This window comes from Odocoileus virginianus, chromosome 16 (assembly GCF_023699985.2).
Source record: "Odocoileus virginianus isolate 20LAN1187 ecotype Illinois chromosome 16, Ovbor_1.2, whole genome shotgun sequence".
Classification (NCBI taxonomy): domain Eukaryota; kingdom Metazoa; phylum Chordata; class Mammalia; order Artiodactyla; family Cervidae; genus Odocoileus; species Odocoileus virginianus.
In genome coordinates, this window is record NC_069689.1 from 54,423,350 (window position 1) to 54,450,550 (window position 27,201).

The 27,201-nt window shown below is 40.0% G+C and overlaps 1 protein-coding gene across 1 annotated transcript in view; it reads left to right on the forward strand.

Annotated features, from left to right (window-relative positions):
• AGBL1 (AGBL carboxypeptidase 1) overlaps nucleotides 1–27,201 on the forward strand; it is a 595,368-nt gene that overhangs the window by 534,529 nt on the left and 33,638 nt on the right. The gene's annotated exons all lie outside the window — the stretch shown is intronic.

Below are 27,201 nucleotides of genomic sequence, written 5' to 3' on the forward strand. Positions count from 1 at the left end.
TTATCTATACATACCACTAACCAGAAACTAAGTGTATCCCAAGTCAACTCCTCCTGAGTGTGATGCCCGAAAGACAATGGGCACCACGTTACCACATCACAGGAAAGGAAACGTGATGGAGCGGAGTAGAAAGTCGTGTTGTCAAGAGAGAAGACAGAAGGTTAACCTACAGCTATTAAAATTCCCAATTCTGTACATTTTATGACAATAGGAAGCAGTCTATTAGTATGTGATTTGAAGCTTAAGCTTTTTTAACTTCATGGTAAATATATCTTTGCTGACTTCTCCTTTTCAGAGACATTTGCAGATATTCCTTTAAATAAAACTGTTTTACTCACATCTTTTGGACAATGTCATAGGAATAACAAGTTCCTAGGACATTTTGAAAGCTTTCAGTTTAAAATAGAGGAACTACAGAAGAGGCAGCATTAGAAAGTATTCTTTCACTTATCAAGATACATTATCCTAGAATATCTCCCATATGTAGTACAGAGATGAAAACTTTCCCCCTCCTCATAAAAGGCATTTAAAAAAATCCCAAATCCATTGTAATACTTTCAGTATGGGAGTATTATTAGCTTACTGAGTCATTGTGAGTCAGCATACCTAAATCTTATACTGGCTTGCAGCATTTCATAAGCCATCACTATTATAAACATAAAAAGGCATGAAAAGATCACATTCTTGAATATATTTATCCAGAACACTGTAAAACCGTCTCTAATGACTCACAAGGCACAGTTCAGTTGTTCTATCATATACATCAGTGTCAACTCCATAGAGGGCTTTGCTAGACCTAAGGTAAATATAGAGATTTATAAGATACACACTCAGTCCTCAAGGAGCTCATAATTTTTTTTTTTTTTAGCAAAACAAGGCATATCTCCAGGTAACAATACAAATACAAATATTGGGTATATATAATACAAATACTGGGTAGCAGGTAGATATGGGGGGGGGACCTATGGAAATTTCTAAGAGGGAGATTATCATCCATTTATTTGAAGGTAGAGGGGTGAACAGAATATATTTGGGCCCTGTTCTCACAGAATTTATAATCTAGTAGAGAAGGCATGCATGGAATAATTCCATGCACTCTTGGCTATATTACTGTAAATTGTGATGTATTATGAAAAAATAGATTTTAGAGACAATGAAAGAAAACCCTGATTAAGATTGAAGGGTCATAAAGTCTGAGAAGGTGACACATCAGTTAAACTCAGTAGTGAGTGTGAGTGAGTTCGGTAGAGGGGTAGAATGCTTTGGGCAGAGAGATGTACAAGTGTGAAAGCCTTTAAGGCAGGGAGAGCTTGGTTTGTTTAATGTACTGAAAGAAAGTGAGTGGGGCTAGACTACAGTGTATCCGTGATAGGGGCGTGAGGTGGTCCAGAGAGCAGAGACATAAACTACTTTCTAAAGGGACTTAAAGGCATGTTAGCAGTTCTGTGCTGTGGCAATACATTAGAGATACTAAAACAAACAAACAAACAAACAAACAAAAAACCACAAAAGAAACCCCCCAAAAAACCAAACAGAAACAGCTCTCATATGATGTAGGGTGTGGATGGGAAGCAGAAAGAAAGTACTGGTAAGAGGTTCTTGGAGTCATTTAGGGAGAGAGCATAACTTGGACTCATGCAGAAGCAGTAAGAGTGGAGGGAGGGTCATCAATTTTGCAGGTGGAATTGACAGGACTTGTATATGGATTCCCACTCCAGTACTCTTGCCTGGAAAATCCCATGGATGGAAGAGCCTGGTAGGCTGTAGTCCATGGGGTCACGAAGAGTCGGATACGACTGAGCGACTTCACTTTCACGTTCCATTTTCATGCATTGGAGAAGGAAATGGCAACCCACTCCAGTGTTCTTGCCTGGAGAATCCCAGGGACGGTGGAGCCTGGTGGGCTGGTGTCTATGGGGTCTCACAGAGTCGGACACGACTGAAGCAACTCAGCAGCAGCAGCAGCACATGTACATGTGTGTGTGTGTGTGTGTGTGTGTGTGTGTGTGTTAGTTGTTCAGTTGTGTCTGACTGTTTGCAGCTCCATGGACTGTAGCCCTCCAGGCTTCTCTGTCTCTGGAATTCTCCAGGCAAGGATACTGGATTGGGTAACCATTTCCTTCTCCAGGGGATCTTCCTGACCCAGGGATCGAACCCAGGTATCATGCATAGCAGGCAGGTTCTTTACCATCTCAGTTACCAGGGAAACCCATATATATATATACACACACATATATATTCTTTTTCAAATTCATTTCTATTACAGGTTTTTATGAAACATCGAGTATATTTCCCTGTGTTATATAGTATTATCCCTTGTTATATACTATATATTCCTTGTATATAGTATATATTAGTATATATATATATATATATATGTATAGTATATAGTATATACTCCTTGTTATATAGTATATATTCCTTGTTGTTTACCTGTTTTGTATGTACATATGTATATGTTAATCCCAAACTTCTAATTATATCTTCTTCTGCTACCCTCCACCCCCCTTTGGTAACTGTACACCTTTTTTCCCCATATGTCTGTGAGTCTATTTCTGTTTTGTAAATAAATTCATTTGTATAATTTTTCTAAGATCCCACATATAAATGATACATGATATTTGTTTCTCTGTCTGACTTACTTCACTTAGTATGAAAATCTCGAGATCCAGCCATGTTGCTACAAATGGGATTACTTCATGCTTTTGTATGGCTGAGTAGTATTCCATTGTACATATGTATCACATCTTCTTTATCCACTTATGTGTTGATAGACATTTACGTGGCACCCATATCTTGGCAATTGTAAGCAGTGCTGCGATGAACATTGGATGCATGTATCTTTTCAAATTAGAGTTTCCTCCAGACGTATGCCCAGAAGTGGGATTGCAGGATCATATAGTATTTTGTGTGATCTTAACTTTGTGGCAAGACTGAGTTCTTTCAAGCATTAGACATGTTTTCTGCTTGTTTGTATTCCTACAGCAACAAGTTTATAGAAGGTGATGAAGAAATATGGATTTGCAATTTGTTGTACTAGATAGAGTATCTGGTATCTGGTTTCCCTTGCTTTCTGCTCCTTAGATTTTTTTTTTTTGTCTTCTTTCCATCCCTGTGTATTTGCTTCCTGATCATGTCTGTGGAGGAAGAACAGGAAAACATCCTTCATACTTCACATTTCAGAGCTACTTACTATCATTTTAAGGTAGCACAAGCTAGAGACACACAGTTATTCTTGTTCTTTTGGACAAATCCTACTGGGGTGGCCACCCTGGAAGGGCTGTCTAACATGGTAGCAGTTGGTGGCCCAGCTGAGATAAAGACATGCAATGCATCAGTCAATGCCTACTCTGTTTTGCATAGTTACCAGAGAACTTGGTTTAAAATGTCCTTAGATACACCCTGGGCTTCCCAGGTGGAGCTAGTGGCAAAGAACCCATCTGCCAATTCAGGAGACAGGGGTTCAATATCAGGGTTGGGAATATCCCTTGGAGGAGGGCATGGCAGCCTACTCCAGTATTCTTTCCTAGAGAATCCCATGGACAGAGGAGCCTGACAGGCTACAGTCCATAGAATTGCAGAGTTGGATATGACTTAGTACACAGCCCGTTCAGTTCAGTTCAGTTCAGTTGCTTAGTCGTGTCTGACTCTTTGTGACCCCATGGACTGCAGCACGCCAGGCCTTCCTGCCCATCACCAAGTCCTGGAGTTTACTCAAACACATGTCCATTGAATCGGTGATGCCATCCAACCATCTCATCCGCTGGGGTCCCCTTCTCTTCCTGCCTTCAATCTTTCCCAGGGTCAGGGTCTTTTCAGATGAGTCAGTTCTTCACATCAGGTGGCCAAAATATTGGAGTTTCAACTTCAGCATCAGTCCTTCCAATGAATATTCAGGACTGATTTCCTTTAGGATGGACTGGTTGGATCTCCTTGCAATCCAAGAGACTCTCAAGAGTCTTCTCTAACACCACAGTTCAAAAGCATCAATTCTTCAGCACTTAGTTTTTTTTATGGTCCAACTGTCACATCCATACATGACTACTGGAAAAAACGTAGCTTTGACTAGATGGATCTTTGTTAGCAAAGTAATGTTTCTGCTTTCTAATATGCTGTCTAGATTGGTTATAACCTTCCTTCCAAGGAGCAAGCATATTTTAATCTCATGGCTGCAGTCACCATCTGCTGTGATTTTGGAGCCCCCCAAAATAAAGTGTATCACTGTTTCCCCATCTATTTGCCATGAAGTGATGGGACCAGATGCCATGATCTTTGTTTTCTGAATGTTGAGTTTTAAGCCAACTTTATCACTCTCCTCTTTCACTTTCATCAGTAGGCTCTTTAGTTTTTCTTTGTTTTCTGCTGTAAGGGTGGTGTCATCTGCATATCTGAGGTTATTGATGTTTCTCCAGCAATCTTGATTCCGGCTTGTGCTTCTTCCAGCTCCGTGTTTCTCATGATGTACTCCGCATATAAATTAAATAAGGAGGGTGACAATATACAGCCTTGACATACTCCTTTCCCTATTTGGAACCAGTCTGTTGTTCCATGTGCAGTTGCTTCCTGACCTGCATATACATTTCTCAAGAAGTAGGTCAGGTGGTCTGGTGTTCCCATCTCTTGAAGAATTTTCCATAGTTTGTTGTGATCCACACAGTCAAAGACTTTGGCATAGTCAATAAAACAGAAGTACATGCTTTTTCTGCACCTCTCTTGCTTTTTTGATGATCGAACAGATGTTGGTAATTTGATCTGTAGATGCACCTTGATTATTTCCATGAATACTTCAGTGAAAATGGTATATGATCTGCCTCATTTTAATGATCTTCATGGAAGTGATGCTCGGGATTTTTGATGTGATCTGTATCTCCTGGCCTGTATTGGAATTTGGAAGGTCTCAATAGAGCTGCAATGATTTTTTTTAAAATTAATTTTTATTGGAGTATAGTTGCTTTACAATGTTGCATCATTTCTACTGTACAGCAAAATGAATCAGATGTATGTATACATATATCCCCTCTTTTTTGGACTCCCTTCCCATATAGGTCATGGCAGAGCCCTGAGTAGATTCCCCTGAGCTATGCAATAGGCTTTCATCAGTTATCTGCTTCATACATTGTATCAATAGTGTATATATGTCAATTGCAATCTCCCAATTCATCCCACCCTTTCCTTCCCCCACTGGTGTCCATAATTTTGTTCTCTACGTCTGTGTTAGAGCTGCCATCATTTTGTTTCTTCATCTTGTGGGGAAGCAGCTGTGGACAAGGGACTCTGAGGGTGGAGCAGTTACTCTGGTGGGTTCGTAGACCTGGGGGGTGGCCATGACCGACACAGCCTTTTCTTTCACCTTGGAGACCTATTTCAGCCTGACGCATTGTTCCTCACGTTCAGGTTTAGGGTCTAAGTAATCCAAATGGAAAACTTGCATTAGAAAGAGGGTGAGGATTTGGAGGTGATTTGATTTGGGGTAGAAATGAGAACTGTCTGAGAGAAAGAGCAAAATGAAGGAAGAGGTAAATATATAACTGCATTAATCTTCTATTGCTAAGTTATATATGACCATCAAATAGCACTTTAAACTACACACATATCTTACCTTAGCTTATGTGGGTTGGAGTCTGGGCATTGCTTGACTGGGTCCAGTGCTCCAGGGATCGCTCACAGGGCACAATCAAGGGGTCAGTTGTTCTATAAACATCGCAAGGCTCAGCTTGGTAAGGTGATACCTCCAGGCTCATTCAGGAGGTTTTGATTTCTCACTGCTTTTGCCTGCCCTGTGTTTCTTGCCATGTAGGCCTCTTGCTTTATTGATGTTGCAACTGTACTATATGTCTATAACTGTATGATAAGGCAACAGAGAGAATGCAAGCAATATAGGAATCCCAGCTTTTGTAATCTAGTTATAGAATTTTATCTTATCACCTTTACTGTCGATGAGGATCAAGTCACTAGTTCCGGCTTATATTCAAGAAGAGGGTATTATTAATATCAGTTCAGTTCAGTCACTCAGTTTGTCCAACTCTTTGCGACCCCATGAACCTCAGCACGCCAGGCCTCCCTCTCCATCACCAACTCCCGGAGTTTACTTAAACTCATGTCCATCGAGTTGGTGATGCCATCCAGCCATCTCATCCTCTGTCATCCCCTTCTCCTCCTGCCCACAATCCCTCCCAGCATCAGGGTCTTTTCCAATGAGTCAGCTCTTCACATCAGGTGGCCAAAGTATTGGAGTTTGAGCTCAGCTTCAGCATCAGTCCTTCCAATGAACACCCAGGACTGATCTCCTTTAGGGTGGACTGGTTGGATCTCCTTGCAGTCCAAGGGACTCTCAAGAGTCTTCTCCAACACCACAGTTCAAAAGCATCAATTCTTTGGTGCTCAGCCTTCTTCACAGTCCAACTCTCACATCCATACATGACCACTGGAAAAACCAGAGCCTTGACTAGATGGACCTTTGTTGGCAAAGTAATGTCTCTGCTTTTTAATATGCTATCTAGGTTGGTCATAACTTTCCTTCCAAGGAGTAAGCGACTTTTAATTTTATGGCTGCAATCACCATCTACAGTGATTTTGAAGCCTCCCAAAATAAAGTCTGACACTGCTTCCACTGTTTCCCCATCTATTTCCCAGGAATTGATGGGACCAGATGCCATGATCTTAGTTTTCTGAATGTTGAGCTTGAAGCCAGCTTTTTCACTCTCCTATTTCACTTTCATCAAGAGGCTTTTTAGTTCCTCATACAAGGGCACAAATACAGGAGATGGAGCTCATTGGGGGTCACCTTAGAAGTCCACCCACCTCTCTGACCTCAAATTACATCTGGTGACAAAAGTTGAAACTGCCGTGACACAGGAAAAGAAGAGATGTTTAATTGGTTAAGTATGTTTCCCTCTACATAGAAAGGACTCCAAATTATTACTCTTAACACTGAGCTCAAATCTAGGCTCAGATTGATGTGATGGTCAAAGAAAGAGTCTAGTAACCAAAAACATTTTTCTCTTGAATCAAGTTAGTTTTTACTGTTTCTCAATCATCCCAGAAGACAGGCATCTTCTACACTATGCCATCTCCTCTGAAAATCTCATTTTTGTTTTCTTCCACCTACTTAACTCATACAGAGCCCCATGATTGTGTTAAACTTCTCTCTTCCTGTCTCTGTAAACAACCTCCTGGATGGCTAATGCTGTCTTCCAGTTCTAGGTTACTAAAGTTCAGAGAAACATTTCAGCTACAGCACGGAAATGGCCTGGCAGTTGCTGAATTCTCTCTGGAGAGTGGAGAAGGGAAACACACAGAGCAAGCACAAAGTAAGTTCTCTTTTGCAGGCAGGAAAGGAGAAAAGCTGGAAGGCCCACTTATATCCATGTTTTCAGTCTCATCACATAGCATTTACTGTGTGCATGTTTCATCTCCTTAACCAGACGGCAGACTCCTTGAAACCATGTTCTTTTCTTCTACTTTCTTGTATTCCACCATAGCAAATGCTGGGCTGGAGTGGTATAGACAGATGACATATGTGCTGGGCTGCGAGTATTTTTCCATTAGACTAGTGATCAGAAGCGATAAAGTGCTATGTTAATGGTAACACTCTGTCTACATGGTACAGTTATTATTGTTACTATCATCACCATCACCCTCTAGCATGTCTTTTATGTACCATCTTCAAAGATGGACCTTCTCCTGGGTCAATGCTCCATCTTGGTCCTTAGAATTTGAGTGCAGCAGAATAAACAAATCCTTTCCAAAGATATGTTTGTGCATCGATTTGCCTTAAATTATAAATACTATAGAGTGGGACTCTTACATATAATGTCAATCAGGTTTCTAAATATTTTATTTTTCTGACTATGAAAGCTTTAGAAATAAAGTGAGAACATAAAATAGAAGACCCCACCTTGGGCAGTTTATCATATTTCTTAGCCTCTTGTATAAATATGTATATATGTATATAATTACATTCACATATATCATATATATGCAACATACCTAGATATGTGTGCTCTCTCTATGTATGTATATGCATATACAAAGAATCGACGCATGTTTGATCCCTGAGTTGGGAAGATCCCCTGGAGGAAGAAATGGCAACCCACTCCAGTATTCTTGCCTAGGAAATCCCGTGGACAGAGGAGCCTGGAGGGCTGGAGTACACAGGGTCACAGAGTCAGACATGACTGATCCACTGAGCATGCATAGCCAATTAACAATGTTGTGATAGTGTCAGGTGGATGGCAAAGTGATTCAGTTATACATATTAGTTGCATCCTTTGGAGTCTTAAAAGTTGAATTACTAGTCAGTTGCATGGCCTTTTGCAATATTTTCATAAATTTCTTTCTTCTGGAAAGAATTTGCCAGTTTATATTTCTCCAGGAGTCTAGGACATTCCCACCCTCAAATGCATCACTTATCATTTAAAAATTTCTGCTGATTTGATAGAAATATGCTTGCACTTTGCTTTAATTGTATTTTTTAATTACTGAGGTTGATTTTTCATGTGTTTTGTATTTATGCTTCTGGGAATGGTTTAGTCATCACTTTTGCCCACTTGACTTAGGATGAGTCTCAATGTTTTCTTTCTTGATTAACTAAGTCTCTTTGATAGCTTATTTTAGCTTTTTGACTATTGTAATCATTTTTAAGATATCATTTGCTATTATGATTTTATATATGATTTCCCCCCCATATTATGAATCATGTCACTTATTTTTGTTTTAAAATATTTTCCATCCACATAAAACCAATGCTGATAATTGGCTGTCCCCTAGTTATGTAACTTTCCCCAATTCCCTAAGGTAATCAGACTTTTGACTTTGGTGATGATCACTTTCTTCTTTGCAGGTTTGCAAATATATGTGTATTCCTACTTAATACGTTGTTTAGCTTTTCTCATACTTGAACTTTATATAAGTGTAAAACCACATTGTGCTTTTTTTGGTCACATTTTTCATTCAACAATGTGTAGTTTTAAATGATAATGACATGTGGATGCATATCATAATTAATTTGCTCTGCATTATAGTAAGTTTTCCATGCTTCATCTATTATATATTCTTAGTGACTCTTTGGATTGCTTTCAGGGTTTTTTTTTGTCATTTTGCAATTACACACAATATTGCTTTGGACATTCTTGTAGATGACAAGTTTCCTAGAGCAAATTTGCGAATTATCTCTAGGGAATATGTTGAGGAGTCAAGTTGGTGGGTATTGGGACAGTAATATGTTCAGTTTTACTAGATAAACACCAAAATATTTCCCAAAGTAGTTATTCTAGCTTTCTTTTATTCCGGCAGTTAACAAAGTTTTCTACTTTTTACCTTGGACAGCATTTAGGATTTCTGAATTTTTAAGTTTTACTTATAGGATGAATATGAAATATTATTTCAAGGTTATTTTAATTATAATTTTGCTCATTACTAAGTGAGTTAAAGCACTTTTCACGTTTAGAGGTTATTCATGTTTTCTGATCAACATTTAAATTCTTTGCTTATTTCTCTCTTTTTTAGAAAAGCTCTTTGTGATTGAATCACAGGTGCTCTTTTTTTATTCTAATTTTTTGTCATTGTAAGTGTTGCAAATATATTCTTCCTATTTATGGCATGACTTTTCTCTCTCTTTATGATGTATTTTGATTAATGAACTCAAATTCTTAATTTTCCATGGATAGGTTTATTAATCTTTGCCTTTATGATCCATTCTTTTTATGTTTTATTTTTAAAAATCTTTCATTACCTTCTGAAAGGAAAAACTCTATTTCTTTTACACAATGACACCACTTCATTGCTGACATCAGACACAAGGGTTTTTCTCATATGGATCAATTCTGTGACGCCAGCTGGATGTCCTACAATTTAATTTAATTTTGACACTGGCTACCTAGAGAAAGCATCACATCCCACAGGTTAAGGGCCCAGGCCCACGAGACTGTCCCTAGCTCCAGATGCCAATTGTAAGTCTGGGCCTCCATTGCTTCTAAATGATTGGCCATAAATCCCACGATGGCCTCCTCAAGTTTGATTATTTGCTGTGAGGGCACACAAATCTTAAGAAACTACTTACATTTACTAGTTTATTATGTAATAAAGCAAATATGACTTTCCTTAGGGGCTCAGTGGTAAAGAAGCAGCCAGCCAAGCAGGAGACAGGGGTTTGATCCCTGGGTCGGGAAGATCCCCTGGAGAAGGAAATGGCAACCCACTCTAGTACTCTGGCCTGGGAAATCCCATGCATGGAGAAGCCTGGCAGACTACAGTGCATGGAGGGGCTAAGAGTTGGATGCTGCTTAGCAATTAAACAACAACAGTAGAGGCATATAGTGAAAGATCCAGATAAATGACCGGCCACATGAGGAGACACATACAGTGAGCTCTAGGAGGGTCCTGTCCCTGTGGGGTGGGGCATGTCAATCTCCTTGCATGTGCAAGTATTCACCAGTGAACTAAGAGATTTAACCCGCATTCAAGTTTTGTCTATAAAATCGCTATGGTGATTATTTTGAAAAAGTCACTATTGTCATGAAATATTATCTTCAAACACTACAAAGTTAAACCATCTTTATCGTCTTAGCAGATATCCTGTTTAGCTTTAGTGAAGTATCCTTTACACCATATTAAAATCTATTTACTAATATTTTATTTAGGGTTTTGTATTTTGCAGTAGCAATTTTAATTTGTTTTCTTCATTCTGTTTTATAATAAGGATTATACTACCTTCACCAGAAATGCTGAGTTAGCTACCATCTTTCTCTGTGCTCTGGCAGAGTGATTTTTATTTTAGAAGGAAACTAACTCACAATGTTTTATTTTTTAATAGATGTGTTTGCCCGCCAGGCTCCTCTGTTTATGGGATTCTCCAGGCAAGAATACTGGAGTAGGTAGCCATTTCCTTTGCCAGTGGATCTTCCTGACCTAGGGATCAAACCCAGGCCTCCTGCATTGCAGGCAGACTCTTCACCATCTGAGCCTCCAGGGAAGATGGTAAAGAGCTTTGAATATTGGTTTGACTCAGCAATCCTCTCATATCAATGATATTGTTTCTTTTCACTTCTCCACTCTGCATTCTGGTTGAAAAAACTTTTCAAATTGGCTCCCTTCACTGGGGCAAAGTGTGGCAATTTGAGACATCACATTGTTCAGAAGAGAGAGGGCTGGCTTCTATAAGCTCTCATAAGATGGAGGTATCTTGAGAAATTCATAGGAAAAAAAGCTTCTGATTTATGTTTCATTGTCTTGAATTGAATCCACTGTACTTTTTAACCATCAAATGTCATGAATTAATGACATTAGAGATGGGTCAACTGATCCAACCATGATAATAAAAGAACTTTTGCCTTGATTTCTCCCGGCAATCTTGATTCCAGCTTGTGCTTCATCCAGCCCAGCGTTTCTCATGATGTACTCTGCATATAAGCTAAATAAACAGGGTGACAATGTACAGCCTTGATGTACTCCTTGTACTGCAAGGAGACCCAACCAGTCCATCCTAAATGAAATCAGTCTTGAATATTCAGAAGGACTGATTCAGAAGGACTGCATATTCGTGGAAGGACTGATGCTGAAGCTGAAGCTCCAATACTTTGGCCACCTGATGTGAAGAACTGATTCATTTGAAAAGACTCTGATGCCGGGAAAGCTTGAAGGTGGGAGGAGAAGGGGACGACAGAGGATGAGATTGTTGGATGGCATCACCAACTCAATGGACATGAGTTTGAGTAAACTCCAGGAGTCAGTGATGGACAGGGAGGTCTGGCGTGCTGCAGTCCATGGGGTCACAATGAATTAGACATAACTGAGCCCAAATGCAAGGTGTGTTTGCCTTGGTTAATTAAATGAGACATGCACTGATGAGGTCACTCCTCAGGGCTATTGATAGTGAGGGAGGGAAAGATGAGATATTGGTGAGACAACCTCAATAGTTACTGAAAAATGTCCTTTAATAATTGAAAGTATCTACCTTTAAAAGCATTTAGGGTTCTACTATATTTCAAACATGTTTTTTCCTATGTCTCTATTGATCTATTTTGGTTTCCTATGTCTTATTGAGTCCATTTTGTAATTTGTTCTAAGTGTATCCTTCATTTTGTCCTATTTTAAAAATATGTTAACTGATATTTTGTATGTTATTGTCATATTTTCTTTTTATTGATACAAGTCTGTTATAGTAACTGTGAAAGACTGAGGAGAAATGGGTTCTGGCCCAGATATCATAAAGTGAGTCTCAATCCAGCCGGAAAGATGGGGGTCAACACACCACAGTTGAGGGCAGTTACTGACAAATTCACTTCATGGTTAAACCCCAGTGACCGATTCTTCAATACACCGGTTGCAGACTGCTCTTCTCTTCTCAGAGACTCACAGAGACCATAACCCTCCACTGACCAGGAGCTGGGCCGACTCTGCATGATATACATTTGTGGGCTTCCCAGCATCTTCTGAGACAGTGTTCCAGCCAACAAAGGTTCTAAATCTGGTTTGATTTCTTTCACATGTGCTGCTAGAGCTATTATCATAGCTTTGATTTTCTTTTTGAATAATAATAATAATAGTGTTGAGAGCTTAGGTACTGTGCAAACAGCTTTGCATATGTTATCTTATTTCCAATCACTCTTTTATAAGTATTACAATTTTTTCTTTTCATCTATTTCTTTTTAGAGAATTAGTGCTTAGATTTGCTTATGTCTGCTGGTTCTGACATTTGTTTCAGTAATTAATTTTTGCATTTTATCATTTCCTCCTATTTTCCTTAAAGCTGCCTCTATATTCTTTTTTGAATTCTTGATCATTAAAATTGTTATTCATCATTTAATTAAAAAGTATTAAAGATCCAGATTTATATATGCTTATATTTATTACGTGGATTTATAATATTTTTATTTAAGATAGTTCCTTCTTTCTTCTTCTTGTGTTCAGACATGCCCAACTCTTTGGGACCCCATGGACTGAAGCCCGACAGGCTTCTTTGTCCATAGGTTTCTCTAGGCAGAATACTGGAATGGGTTGCCATTTCCTCCTCCAGGGGATCTTTCAGACCCAGGAATCAAACCCACATTTCCTATATCTCCTGCATTGGCAGACGGATTCAAACAAGCCCACTGAGTTCCATGGGCTTCCAAAGATAGCTCCTAAATAGTATTTAATTATGTATTTAATCTTTAACTTAGAGTGCTCTTAGAATAACCACTTTCAACTTCTTTTTAAAAAATTTTTTTCATTTATTTTTATTAGTTGGAGGCTAATTACTTTACAATATTGTAGTGGTTTTTGCCATACATTGACATGAAACAGCCATGGATTTACATGTGTTCCCCATCCCGATCCCTCCTCCCACCTCCCTCCCCAGGTCCCTCTGGGTCTTCCCAGTGCACCAGCCCTGAGCACTTGTCTCATGCATCCAACCTAGGCTGGTGATCTGTTTCACCCTTGATAGTATACTTGTTTCAATGCTATTCTCTCAGAACATCCCACCCTTGCCTTCTCCCACAGAGTCCAAAAGTCTGTTCTGTACATCTGTGTTTATTTTTCTGTTTTGCATATAGGATTATCATTACCATCTTTCTAAATTCCATATATATGCGTTAGTATACTGTATTGGTCTTTATCTTTCTGGCTTACTTCACTCTGTATGATGGGCTCTAGTTTCATCCATCTCATTAGAACTGATTCAAATGAATTCTTTTTAATGGCTGAGTAACATTCCATTATGTATATGTACCGTAGCTTCCTTATCTGTTCATCTGCTGATGGACGTCTAGATTGCTTCCACGCCCTAGCAATTATAAACAGTGCTGCCCAGGAATGCAAGGATTCTTTAATATCCACAAATCAATCAATGTAACACACCACATTAACAAATTGAAAGATACCATATGATTATCTCAATAGATGCAGAAAAAGCCTTTGACAAAATTCAACATCCATTTATGATTAAAACTCTCCAGAAAGCAGGCATAGAAGGAACATACCTCAACATAATAAAAGCTATATGTGACAAACCCACAGCAAACATTATCCTCAGTGGTGAAAAATTGAAAGCATTTCCCTTAAAGTCAGGAACAAGACAAGGGTGTCCACTCTCACCACTACTATTCAACATAGTTTTGGAAATATTGGCCACAGCAATCAGAACAGAAGAAGAAATAAAAGGAATCCAGGTAGGAAATGAAGAAGTAAAACTCTCACTGTTTGCAGACGACATGATCCTGTACATAGAAAACCCTAAAGACTCTACCAGAAAATTACTACAGCTAATCAATGAATACAGTAATGTTGCAGGATATAGAATTAACACACAGAAATCCCTTGTATTCCTATACGCTAACAATGAGAAAACAGAAAGAGAAATTAAGGAAACAATACCATTCACCATTGCAACAAAAAGAATAAAATACTTAGGAGTATATATACCTAAAGAAATGAAAGACCTATACATAGAAAACTATAAAACACTGATGAAAGAAATCAAAGAGGACACAAATAGATGGAGAAATATACAGTGTTCATGGATTGGAAGAATCAATATTGTGAAAATGGCTATACTACCCAAGGCAATCTATAGATTCAATGCAATCCCAATCAAGCTGCCAATGCTTTCAACTTCTATGGTTAGGACCTTGTAAAGTTATTTTTGAAATAATTGCTCTCACTGAATCTTAAAAAAAAAAAATGTTGGTCTGTACAGAGACTTAATTTGCAGAACTTAATGAAGATTTGTATCCCAATAGACACAATTTTTAAGCCATACCTTTAAGGCTTAAAAAAAAGATTTTTAAATTTGTAATTAAAATTAAATATATGTTCACACACTTCTGTTAATTATGTTAATCCAGTCATCACTATTCATATATGTTTTGACTACTTCATTCATTATACAGTGAAGGTAGGAAATTAAAGCAACTCCATTATATTTCTTTCAATTTCTTAATTAATTTTGACAAATAACTGCTTAGTTAAATAATTGATTTCCTAAATAATATGTGAACACACACTATAATTAGCACCTGGGTTAAGAAATTGAAAGTCAATAACTCAGCCTCCTGGTCCCTTTCAGTCACTAACCCCTACAGGTAACTGCTGTCCTTAATGCTAACAGTAGAGATAGATAGGTTTTGTCTGCATTCATAGTGTCTTAACACTGGGGAGATTTGTTCTATTTATTCAGATTTTTTGTGTGGAATGTTTTATAAAACCAGGGGCTTGAATGCTTAAAAATTAGAAAGAAATCAAAAAGCAGTCAATATTGTGAGGCACCAGAGAGAAACAAACATGAAATCGAGGGCTTAATTTAGGGTAAAAGAGAATGAACAGCTATTGCAACCTAACATATGATTAAATTGGAGAATTTTGAATGTGCACTGTGAATATGTACTGTTAATATGATTTGATTAATGTTAAACTTTTTGAGTGTTTAATGATCTTATGGTTATAGAGGAGAATATCTCATTGCTCTTCAGAGATGACAATGATATAGTTAAGAGTCAAATATTATAGGGTCTGCAAGTTAGTTTAATAATGGTTCAGTAATGGACTTTGCTGGTGGTCCAGTGGCTAAGACTCTGCCCTCCAGATGTTAGAAGCCCAGGTTCAATCCCTAGTCAGGAAACTAGATCCTATAGACATTATCAGTTCAGTTCAATTGCTCAACTGTGTCCAATTCTTTAGGACACCATGGGCTGCAGCTTGCCAGGCTTCCCTAATATAGTCAGATAAATAGAAGTGATACAGCCAAATAAAGAAATAAAAACAAATATTTAAAAAACGGTTCAGTCAAAGTAATATACATACACGTATATTTGTGTATGTGTATAAAAATAGCAAGGACATGTGCAAAATGTTAAACATTGGTGATGGATGTGTTAGTGTCTTATTGTTTCAACTGTTCTATGGAGTTGAATTTTTCAAAACTAAAAAAAAGTGAAAAACAGTCCTGCCCTGTGATTAAATTCTGACTTTTAAAATCTGAGAAATACCTTTTCCATTGTGATTCCATTTCACATATGGGGAAAACTGAGGCTCAGGGGGATTTGGTGAATTGTCTAGAGTATGCTTCTTCCACAAAAGCTTCATGGATACTGTTGACTGACAGTTCCAGAAGGTTAAAGTTCCAAACCATTCTGGGATTTTATAATAGATATGGACCAAGTCAGTCAGACACTCTAATCTTAGAAATAATGTCAAGAGGGTTGGGTGTTTGGCTCAGGTTCGGTAAACAAAGGATGTCAGAACCTGTGTTACAATCTTGGTTTTCTGATTTTTTAGATTCGTATTATTTTCACTGCACCACAAAAGATCTGAAGGTTCTTTGCAGGAAGAATTCTGGGCCATGAAACACTAGAACAACAAGGTTACAAAGAAGACAAAAACTCAAATTCCTCTATATATGTTTCGGGTTTATGTTTGACATCTGACCACGTGTCAATCAGGCGTTGCTGATTGCTTGACTCAGGAACATTTTGTATAACTCCTCTGAATGGGTAAGATCCTTGCTTGCTTTCCCTGGCCAGGTTGGGAGTGTATCTTGGCATGCAGTAGAACTTCTGAATGTTTACTTCCCTGTCTTAAGTCAACAATTTGCTGAATCATTTACTTTTTCCCTTTGACAGAGTTTCAATGCTGTCAGTAGAATTTGCATCAAGGCAGAAGGGAATTATTGTGGTCTCAGGCATTGTGGGTAATTCCATGTAAATAGTTCTGCCGAGAGCCATGCAGACTTGCCTGGAGCTAGTAAAAACTCCAAATGGAAGGCTTCCTTCTGTCTGGTTTTGTTAATTTCAGTTGAGTGGCTAAAGGCAGGTGTCTTGGAAATAGGTATGTTGGACCCTTGACAGTCTTCTTGAACTTGAGAGCACTCTCCAATCTCATTTATTCTTGTCTCTGGGGAAAAAAAAATTGTTTTCAATGTCTTTGTTTCCATTATCCACATCTTTCTGTTTATTTTCCTTGGCCCCAGTCTTCCTGAAGAGTAAGGAGATGTGTCTGGCACTTCCTTCCTACATTCAGACTCTGAGCCCTGAGTCTGATTTAGGTGTTTGATTTTTTTTGTTGTTGCTAGTTTGTTTTATTTACTTATTTTTCTAAATTGGAGTATAGTTGCTTTGTGGTATTGCATTAGTTTCTGCAGTACAGCAAAATAAATCAGCTATACATGTACATATATCGCCTTCCTTTTGGGTTTCCTTCCCATTTAAGGTCACCACAGGGCCCTGAGTAGAGTCCTCTGTGCTAAGCAGTTGGTTCTCATTAGTTATCTGCTTTGTACATAACAGCGACCTTCCGTAAAATCCCAGTGAAGAGAGACTCCCCTCAGAGGAACCTGTATGATGTTATGAGAACAGCTCTGAACTGAGAATCAGGGATTCACCCACTCAGTTTTGTGACTAGTTAGTGTTCCCACCTGGTCACACCATTTTTCATCACTAAATAGGTAACAATGACAAAAGATGAAAGGACGCCTTAATGTGTGATTTGTAGGAGGCGAGAAATTAGGTTTTACTTGTTCATTGTTCAGTTGCTAACTCATGCCTGACTCTTTACGACTCCGTGGTCTGCAGTACATCAGGCTTCCATCCTTCACTCTCTCCCGGAGTTTGCTCAAACTCATGCCCATCATCTCATCCCCTACTGCCCCCTGCTCCTCCTGCCCTCAGTCTTGACTAGTGGGAAGCTGTTGGATAGCAAAGGGAGCTCCGCTCGGTGCTCTGAGATGACCTAGAGGGATGGAATGGGGGTTTGGTGGGAGGCGCAAGAGGGAGCAGGCCCAAGATATGTACATATATGCTTATAACTCATCCACTTTGTTGTACAGCAGGAACTAACACAACATTGTAAAGCAATTATATTCCAAAAAAAAATGAACCTGGGTTTCTGACACCATGGAGGCAATATCTTTAGCCAAAATAATTGTGAAAAAGAATGGACTTTTCTTAGGGCTTCCCTTGTGGCTCAGATGGTAAAGAATCTGCCTGCAATACAGGAGACCCAGCCAGTGTCATTGTGAGATATTTGATAACTCGGATGAATTGCAGCCTTCCCAGAACATGAAAGCACAACAAACCATTTTTTCCAGGTCAAGCATTCTATTTCTTGTTTCTCTTTATTTCACATCAGATCATCTGAAAATAAAAGCAAAAGGAACAGGCATCACTTATACAGGGCAAACAAAAGAACACACCTGCATTTAAAAACTAAGTCGAGATGCCTGTGAAGTTCAGATTTGTGACCTGCCAACAGTGAATACTGACTCACACATTGTCAGACGTACCGACTGGCACACCCACTGGATTCTTCTTCTCCAAGTTCCTTCATCTTTCAGACCTATGGACTTTGAATATAGGTGTCATGTAATTTTCTGTGGCCTACAGCTAGTCTTATCCACACTTCTCTTCTGCCAAGGATGAATCCCAAAGAAGTCTGATTTGGGGATTTCGTAGACATCAGTTCATTGGCAGAGCAGTGATTCTTGAAAAACCTTGTAATTAGTGAATCCCCTACCACATCTTGGTTCAAATCCTTAAACTGACCTGCTTCTGAGAAGGAAATTCTGATATTTTGCATTCAAGGATCTTCAGGACTCCCTTTCATATCTTTTCCTGTGTCCCTCCAACATACAACCCAGTGAAGTAGCTTTCAGATTTTAATAAGCATAAAATTATCAAAATGCATTTCATCAAACGATAGCCTTGGAGTTCCTGATTTGGTGGGTCTGGGTGTGGAATACAGGATTAGTTACTTTTAACCAGTGTCATCCCGTGGCGTGAGAGGAAACCAGTTTCCCTACATCACATGTTCAATTCAAGTGATACAGAAGACTTTAGGACTGTGATATGACTCCCACTTAGTGATAAAGGGGACAAAATCAATGCCTGTTTCTGTGGCTGTTACAGAGAAACAGAAACATCTCTGCCTCTTAATTTTGTTGTTGTTGTTGAAGATTTAAAGATCGGAACCAAACTTTGATGTTGGAAAGCGGAATGAAAACAAAACCTGTGTTCTTCTGGCTACTGGAGGTTTTTATCCTTCTTAGCTAGAACTCCTAGAAAGATGTTGTCTCAGGCTCAATATAAACGCACCAAGGTGCAGTGTAAGCGCTTCATATTTTACAGGTCAGGTTGTAGATAGAAGCCCTTTGGGGGCTAGACTTAACTAAAACTAGTGCTCTGCTGACTTTATTTGCTTTTCTTTCTTAAAAATCTCCCAAATATAATTTCTAGGATCCCATCCTGAGACTAACTTTGATGAAATTCAATTAATTGTAATTATTCTTTTTGGAGTTTTCTCTCTGAATTTTATGAGTGACTGCATTAAATCTCCCCAACATGTACTCACACACACACACACACACACAACACGCACACACATACTTTATTTTGTGTAAGTGAAAGTGAAGACTCTTTGCAACCCCGTGGACTGTAGGCTGCCAGGCTTCTCCATCCATGGAATTTTCCAGGCAAGGATACTGGAGTGGGTTGCTGCTTCCTTCTCCAGGGGATCTTCCTGACCCAGGGATGGAACTTGGGTCTCCCACACTGCAGGCAGACTCTACCGTCTGAGCCACGAGCGAAGCCCTTATTTTGTGTAAACCTGAAATCTAAATGGGGAGATTTTGCCCCTCACTCCCACTCCTCAATACCAAGGACATTTGGCCATATCCAGAGACATTTGGTGTTGCCCTAACTAGGTAAACATATTCTGGACATCTAGTGGGTAGAGGCCAAAGTTGCTAAACCGTTTGTCTTACAGTGCACAGGATGGTCAGTCCCTACAACAAAGAGTTTTCCAGCCCACATGTCGAAAGTACCGAGGCAGAGAATCCTTGGTGTGGCACCTACAGAAGTTTATCCATGAGAATGTATTTTCATTTTATTTTTCTGAAAAGCTAGTTCACCCATCAACCAATTGGAATACTGCCAAGTGGCCTTTTCACATGCTCCTTCTGTAATCCCCCCAATTGCAAACCAAAATGAGTGAAATCAGCACAAATATCTCAGGGGGTCATGATTCACAAATAAGGAATGGTTAGCTCTGGCTTGGCAGGCTCCCTCCACATCCATTCAGTGACCTCAACATAAATTATGGTCCATGCACAGCGCACTTTAGTGCCTGCTCATTTCCCCTTTCTCTGCCACCCAGAGCGTCAACCACCCACCTCTTGTTCCCCAGTTCCATAAAACCACAAAGCCCCTTCTCTCTCTATTATTCTCAAGGCCTAGCAGGACTTTTTGTGTTCAGGCAAATAAACACGCTACCAATAATCCAATAAAACCTTTACAGACATGGGATATAAACCATAGCAAGGAGCAGTGCACAATCTATAACCGCTTGCTTCTTTTTTATAAACCTTGCACTTGAGCCCCGAAAGCAACACAAATCAAAGCTCATAAAAGCGCCAAGGTTTTATCCTTATTGTTCCTAATGGGTTGATTCACCCTACCTCTGCTATTCCCCCAGTAACCACAGGCTGTCTGGGCTTCTAGTTGGAAGAGATGCAAGCTGGCATATCAGGTTCAAGGGAGGAGAACTAATTTCAAACACTTCTTTCTCATCATGATGATTTTCCCTTTTGGTGGTCATCAGGGTAACCAGTCAGCATCTCAGGCTCCCAGAGACAGATCGCAAAACACAACGAAATCCTGGAGCTCATATTTTTTTCTCAGCTGTGTTTCCCATCTCTAACTTTATGAGGGAGCTGCAATTAATCTATGCTATATATGAAAACAGATTAGAACTGATAAATGTGAGCTGTATGATTGAAAAAAAAAAAAAAAAAAACTTGCCCCAAAGCAGAGGTAAGAGGAAACTACAGTTAGAATGTTAGTCTTTTCAGAGGGAAAACATTATCTTTGGCAGAAAGACTGCAGGGTTTTGCTGATAATCAAAATACCAACGTTTTCTTCTGAGTCACATCTTAGATGTCTCTAGGGGCCAAGCAGATGACATAGATGAGTGGAAAGGAGGGGATAAGCACAGATGTTGTGGAGGGGCATCTTTGTCATCTAGATATATGCTTTTCTTGCAGCACCCCACCCCCTCTCAACAGTTCAACCAAATTGTTGACAAGTAGACATATGTAAAAGACCCTGATGCTGGGAAAGATTGAAGACAGAAGGAGAAGGGGATGAACAGAGGATGAGATGGTTGGATGGCATCACTGACTTGATGGACACAAGTCTGAGCAAGCTCCAGGAGTTGGTGGTGGACAGGAAGGCCTGGTCAGCTGCAGTCCATGGGGTCACAAAGAGTCAGATATGACTAAGTGGTTGGACTGAACTGAGACGTGTTTTCAGATCTTCCCATTTTTCAAATGTATACAATAAATATTTATTTTAATGTAAAGGCTTCAAATTTTTATTACCTGGGAAATTAATTTCATTTAGAGAAAAAATACCTTGGCCAAAATAAAACTAAAACATATCTCTGGGCTGGATCCAGCTGAGGGCTACCAGGCTGGGCCCCAACCTTCCCATGATCTTGTTTCTTCCTTGGAAAGAAAGAGCTTATGACTATGATGTCTGGGCTTCCCTGGTAACTCAACTGGTAAAGAATTTGCCTGCAATGCGAGAGACCTGGATTCAATCCCTGGGTTGGGAAGATCCCCTGGAGAAGGGAAAGTCTACCCACTCCAGTATTCTGACCTGGAGAATTCCATGGACTGTATAGTCCATGGGGTCGCAGAGTCGGACATGACTGAACGACTTTAAAAAAATTTTTAAAAAGGAAGTTTTAAGTTCATTAGTCCCAGGAACCTGATCAAGGCTTTATAGAGCACATTAATTTTCTTCTTTTTTTAAAAACCTCCAGGTAGGACCCACATGGGTTCCTAGAGGGTGCATATGTGCACAGTCGCTCAGTTGTGTCTGACTCTTTACAACTCAATGGCCTGTAGGTTCCTAGAGAGTTGTTGTTTAGTCACTAAGTCATTCGGACTCTTTGAGACCCTAAGGACTGCAGCACACCAGGTTTCCCTGTCTTTCAGTATCTCCTGGAGTTTTCTCAGACTCATGTTAGTTGAGTCGGTGATGCCATCCAACCTTCTCATCTTGTGTCATCCCCTTCTCCTGCTGCCCTCAGTCTTTCCCAGCATCAGGATCTTTTCCAATGAGTCAGCTCTTCACATCAGATGGCCAAAGTATTGGTGCTTCAGCTTCAGCATCCATCCTTCCAATGAATATTCAGGGTTTATTTCCTTTAGGATTGACGATTTGATCTCCTTGTTATCCAAGGGACTCTTAAAACTTTTCTTCAGCACCACAATTTGAAAGCATCAATTCTTCAGTGCTCAGCCTTCTTTATAGTCCAAATCTCACATCCATACTTGGCTACTGGAAAAACCATAGCTTTGACCAGATGGACCTTTGTCAACAAAGGGATGTCTCTGCTTCTTGATACACTGTCTAGGTTTTTATAGATGGCATGAGTCTGGGCAACTTTTGGGGGACCCCTTGCACTTCAAGCTTTCTCCTCTATGTGTCACTGCAGCTCTCCTCTGGGACAGGAGGTGGTCTTTAACCTCCTGCTCCCCTTCACTGTAAGGCTTTCCTGATGACCTGGCCCTGCCAAGTCAGCCAGCCATGGAGAAATAAAGATTACACACAGCCTTCCCTTGGCTAAAGATGCCAGAAACCATCAAAATCAGACAGCAGCTTCGTATAGCCACAGGCACCAAAAGATTGCCTCTCTGGAATCTCTTTCATCTGGTTTTGCTCTGTTGGAATGTAACATCTTTTCAACAGCTCCTTCTTTTCAGAGCTGCGTTATGGTAAAGTAGCTGAGGATGGCTTGTGTTAACCCAGATTCATACTAACAGCCTGCCAGGAGAGGTGATGCCTTCACCCATGAGGGCAGGTGCAGGAAAGGTGGTGAGGCAAGGGCTTATTGGATTCATTGACGTGCTCATTCCGAATGCATCCAGTGGGACCAATCTGGGGCTGATCCCAAACTCCAAAATGCCTTCTTCCCTGGAAGAATCATGAGCCAAGAAGTACAGGTGTTCAGAGAATGCAAACAAACCTTCCTCTCATATTTCTTTCAATTGTGAACACCTATTAGCAACTTGCCTTCCCACTGTTTCCCAACAGTGGGAGCATAGCTGAGCACACAGTCAGAAGATAGAAACAAAACTAGCCAACTGACTCTGGTTTCTAAGCACCCATATGGGCAGTTATATTGTATCTTCACTAGTAAGTAGCCAGTGGAAAATATATGAGCATACAAATAAATGATGTTTAATTTCTCCAAACTAACATTGAGAAATAGTTAAATTAATATTTCCCCTTAATTTTCCTTTCCTTTTTACCCCCTTCTCTTCTTCCCCTGATACTTGTTAAGCATCTTCTATTACCTACCAATCAGGACACAGCTAACTTTTAGGAGGCACTCTCTTACCATCAAGTCCATTGCTTTGTTGTTGTTTAGTCACTCAGTCATGTCTGACTCTTTGCAGCCCCATGGACTGTAGCCCACCAGGCTCCTCTGTCCACGTGGATTCTTCAGGCAAGAATACTGGAGTGTGTTGCCATGCCCTTATCTAGGGGCTCTTCCAGAACCTCTCCTGCGTTGACAATTGGATTCTTCACCATTGAGCCACCCGGAAAGCCCTTCAAGTACATAATATACTGACAAAAAGAACATACACCAGAAACCCCCAATGGGCACTTCTGAAGAGCCAAGAGCAAAAACGGGGTGTTGGGAGCAAAAGCAGGGCCTCCCTATGCTCCCTGCACTCAACACCACCAAAAGGGCGGGCAAACCACCTAAGCCCAATCTTTGGACACCGCTATAGCTGACCCCATTTGAGGAATAAGCTAGCCCCCTTCAGGCTCCAGCAAGCAAGAGAACCTGTTACTTGTTCTCACTACCCGCTGCTGCAGCAAGGACCTCAATAAAGACTTGCCTGAGAGAAAAAGAAAATACACCATTTGAAAAATTAGAAATGATGCTTGTGTTATTAGATATTAAAACAAAATGCTGTTGCTGCTGATATTATGGTCTTTCTTGTTCCTGGGGAGAGGGGATGTCATGATCTTGTAGTGATCAGGAAGTACTGCAGAATGGTGCATAGTTTGGAGAGCTAAGAGGAGAGATAATTGAGTAGAGAGTTGGGGCTGAGGTTGGGGGTAAACATTCAAGAAACCTCTGGCTGTGGGCTTAGGCGTGGCGTGGCTGGGTCCTAAGTGCGAATCAACATAACGACTAGCAGACAGTCCAAATTTTGGAAAGTTAATTCACCTTCCTGAGAATTTATATAATGGGGATAATAATGCTTATCCCCATTGAGCTGCTAGAAATATAAATATTAGATATTATACATTACATAGTATATAATGTATAATATGCCATATATGTCATATTATACATTATAAATATAATTAAGATAGCCAATGGAATAATGTACAGAGCCACAGCATGAAGCATGGTTCCTGGCTGGTTTTTACGCTCTCAAGTGTATTAAAGTAAAATGTGGAGGTCTTTGATGAGTGTGGGCATTTTTCTGCTAGTCCATTTCGGTTCCCTGGCCCTTATCTCCTCTCTCTCTTTTCTTAACTTTTTATTTTGTATTGGAGTGTAGCCAATTAACAATGCTGTGATAATTTCAGGTTGACAGCCAAAGGAGTTAGCCATACATATACATGTATCCATTCTCCCCCAAACTCCCCTCCCATCCAGGCTGCCACATAACTTTGAGCAGAGTTCCATGTGCTACTAGAGAGTAGGCCCTTGTTAGTTATCCATTTTAAATATAGCAGTGGGTACATGAGCACCCCAAACTCCCTAACTACCGTTTCTCCCCATTCTTCCTTCCTAGTACTTAACTTCTTTTGAAGATCCTCTGGTTCCTCTCAGCAACTAACTGTTGCTGCTTCTGAGACCCTCACTTTCCTCATTTATCAGTTTTATTTCTTCTGCTAACATGCTCAGCTATCCATTCTAGGGGGCTTCCCTGGTGGCTCAAAGAATCCACCAGCCAATGCAAGAGACACAGGTTTGATCCCTGAGCTTGATAGATCCCCTGGAGAAGGAAGTGGCAATCTACTCCAGTATTCTTGCCTGGGAAATCCCATGGACAGAGGAGCCTGCTGGGCTACGGTCCTTGGGGTTGCCAAAGAATTGGGCATGACTTAGTGACTAAATAGCAAAAATAATCCCTCCTAGCCCTTCCACTAAGGTCTCGGAAGCCTTTCCTCTGGTCCCCAGAAGTATTTCCAGAAGGGGAAGCTGAGCCAGGACACAGCCAAAAGCACAAGCCCCAGAGGTCAGCCGCGCTCCTGCTGGCCAGCTGGTTTTCTGACCCCAATAAGTGCTGGCTTCCTCCTGCTTCTTGACACAAAGTTTTCTCATTCCACAAAAGACTTTGTGATTCGTATTCAACAAGAGCATTCTCTGGCAGCATCCATGGGAAATCGGACTGTCAATTTATTTACATCCAGCCTCAGGACAGAACCACTGTGCCTGTGTAAAGCTATCAACATGCATAAAATACAGCGTGTGTGTGTATATATACATATTGACTAGAGGTGACGTTTAGAGTGGAAATCCATTGCCCCATGGATTGGAAAAGTGACTAACAGTAGGATATAAAAATGCCAAAGAAAGACTTGGTGTTATTGCTAAACAGAGGTCATTTTTTCAAATTCATGGTTTATAGTTTCCTCCCGAAATGCTCTGTTCTGTACGGATAATCACAGTGCCATCCATATGTGGACTTGTTGTGCCTGAATTTGACATGGTGACCTGGTCCTCCCATCATAGAAAAATAAACCTCTTTGTTAAATCTCCTACATCTGGGAAAATGGGCCAGTGGCTGTGGGCATATATCACAAAGGGAAATAGCAGAGGTCTCTGGTGGGCTAGCTGCAGTGATGTCCTGGAGGGAAGACCCCTGGACTGATGGTCAGGGGATATGGTTATTGATGGTTCAGAGATAATATTCTCTTCACCTTTCAACCCCCTCTTTAGGACTGTTTAGGATTAAACTCTATTTCTATCTTTGTGTCATCTCTATCTATCTATCTAATCTATCCATCCACAATCCATCCATCCATCCATCTACATATTCTATGTATTCTTTCTATCTAGTTTATAAATGTAAGTAGCATATATATGTTTATGATATATTTATATGTGTAATGAGGGAATATGATCAACATAATTATTCAGCCTGAGTTAAAGTTCCTTTAACATATGCTCATAGCATTCTACGTTTTGGGGTCACAGCACTTTCAAAATTACAATAAGCAATTATAATCTTTTTACTTTTTTGTATTTGGCTGTTCCAGGTCTTAGTTGTGGCAGGTGCAGACTTTAGTTACAGCATGCAAACTCTTAGTTGAGGCATGCAGGATCTAGCTCTCTAACCAGGGAATCAAACCCAGGCCCCTGCATTGGGAACACAGAGTCTTAACTGGACAACCAGGGAAGTCCCAATAAAGCAATTATTATAAGAATTTCTCTACACTAGGTTACATAAAGGGGGAGGGGCTGTGTCCTCAGCCTGAGAACAATGTAATGGTGTCTGGCCCTTGGAGGGAATTTACTATATATTTTTGAATGAATGATTATTAGATCTTAGTCTTTCTTAAGTCTCTGGGTGAATTCACCATATGTTTTGACTTGCTTTGTTGTAAGTAATGGACACTGACATCTCTACTGGTCTATTGTGATCCTGGACTAAATAATATGGTTCAATAATATCCCAGTGGCTTATATTACTAATTATTCTTACTCTTTTGAGTTTTTACAGCTGTCTCACAAAATGAGATTTTGAGTCCCATTTTATAATTGTAACTCTTGAGGCCTCCTGGAATTTGGTTCTAGCCAGTGTTTCTCATGTGTAGACTTTTCTAAAATTGCAGCATGAGTCTCGATCTTGTCTAGGATTCTCTAATCTGAAGTTTATGTGGTTTGTGGCTTCTCCAGGGGGCCTTTCCTGCCCAGGGATCTAATACAGGTCTCCTGCATTGCAGGCAGATTCTTTCCCACTGAGCCACCAGGGAAGCCCAGAGACAGAAGCTCCATAGTTAGGGTTTACAGGCTGGAATGAATAAAGGAATGAACCCTAACAGGGACTCATCCTGTTACTGAACTCAGCTTACAGCTGGTCCTACCTAATGAATTCAGTTCGGAAACCAAGGGAATGATTAGTGAGGCTCCTCTTTTGGGATAATCAAAGTGATTTCTAGTGTCATTGCACTTATATTTAAAATGTGAGAT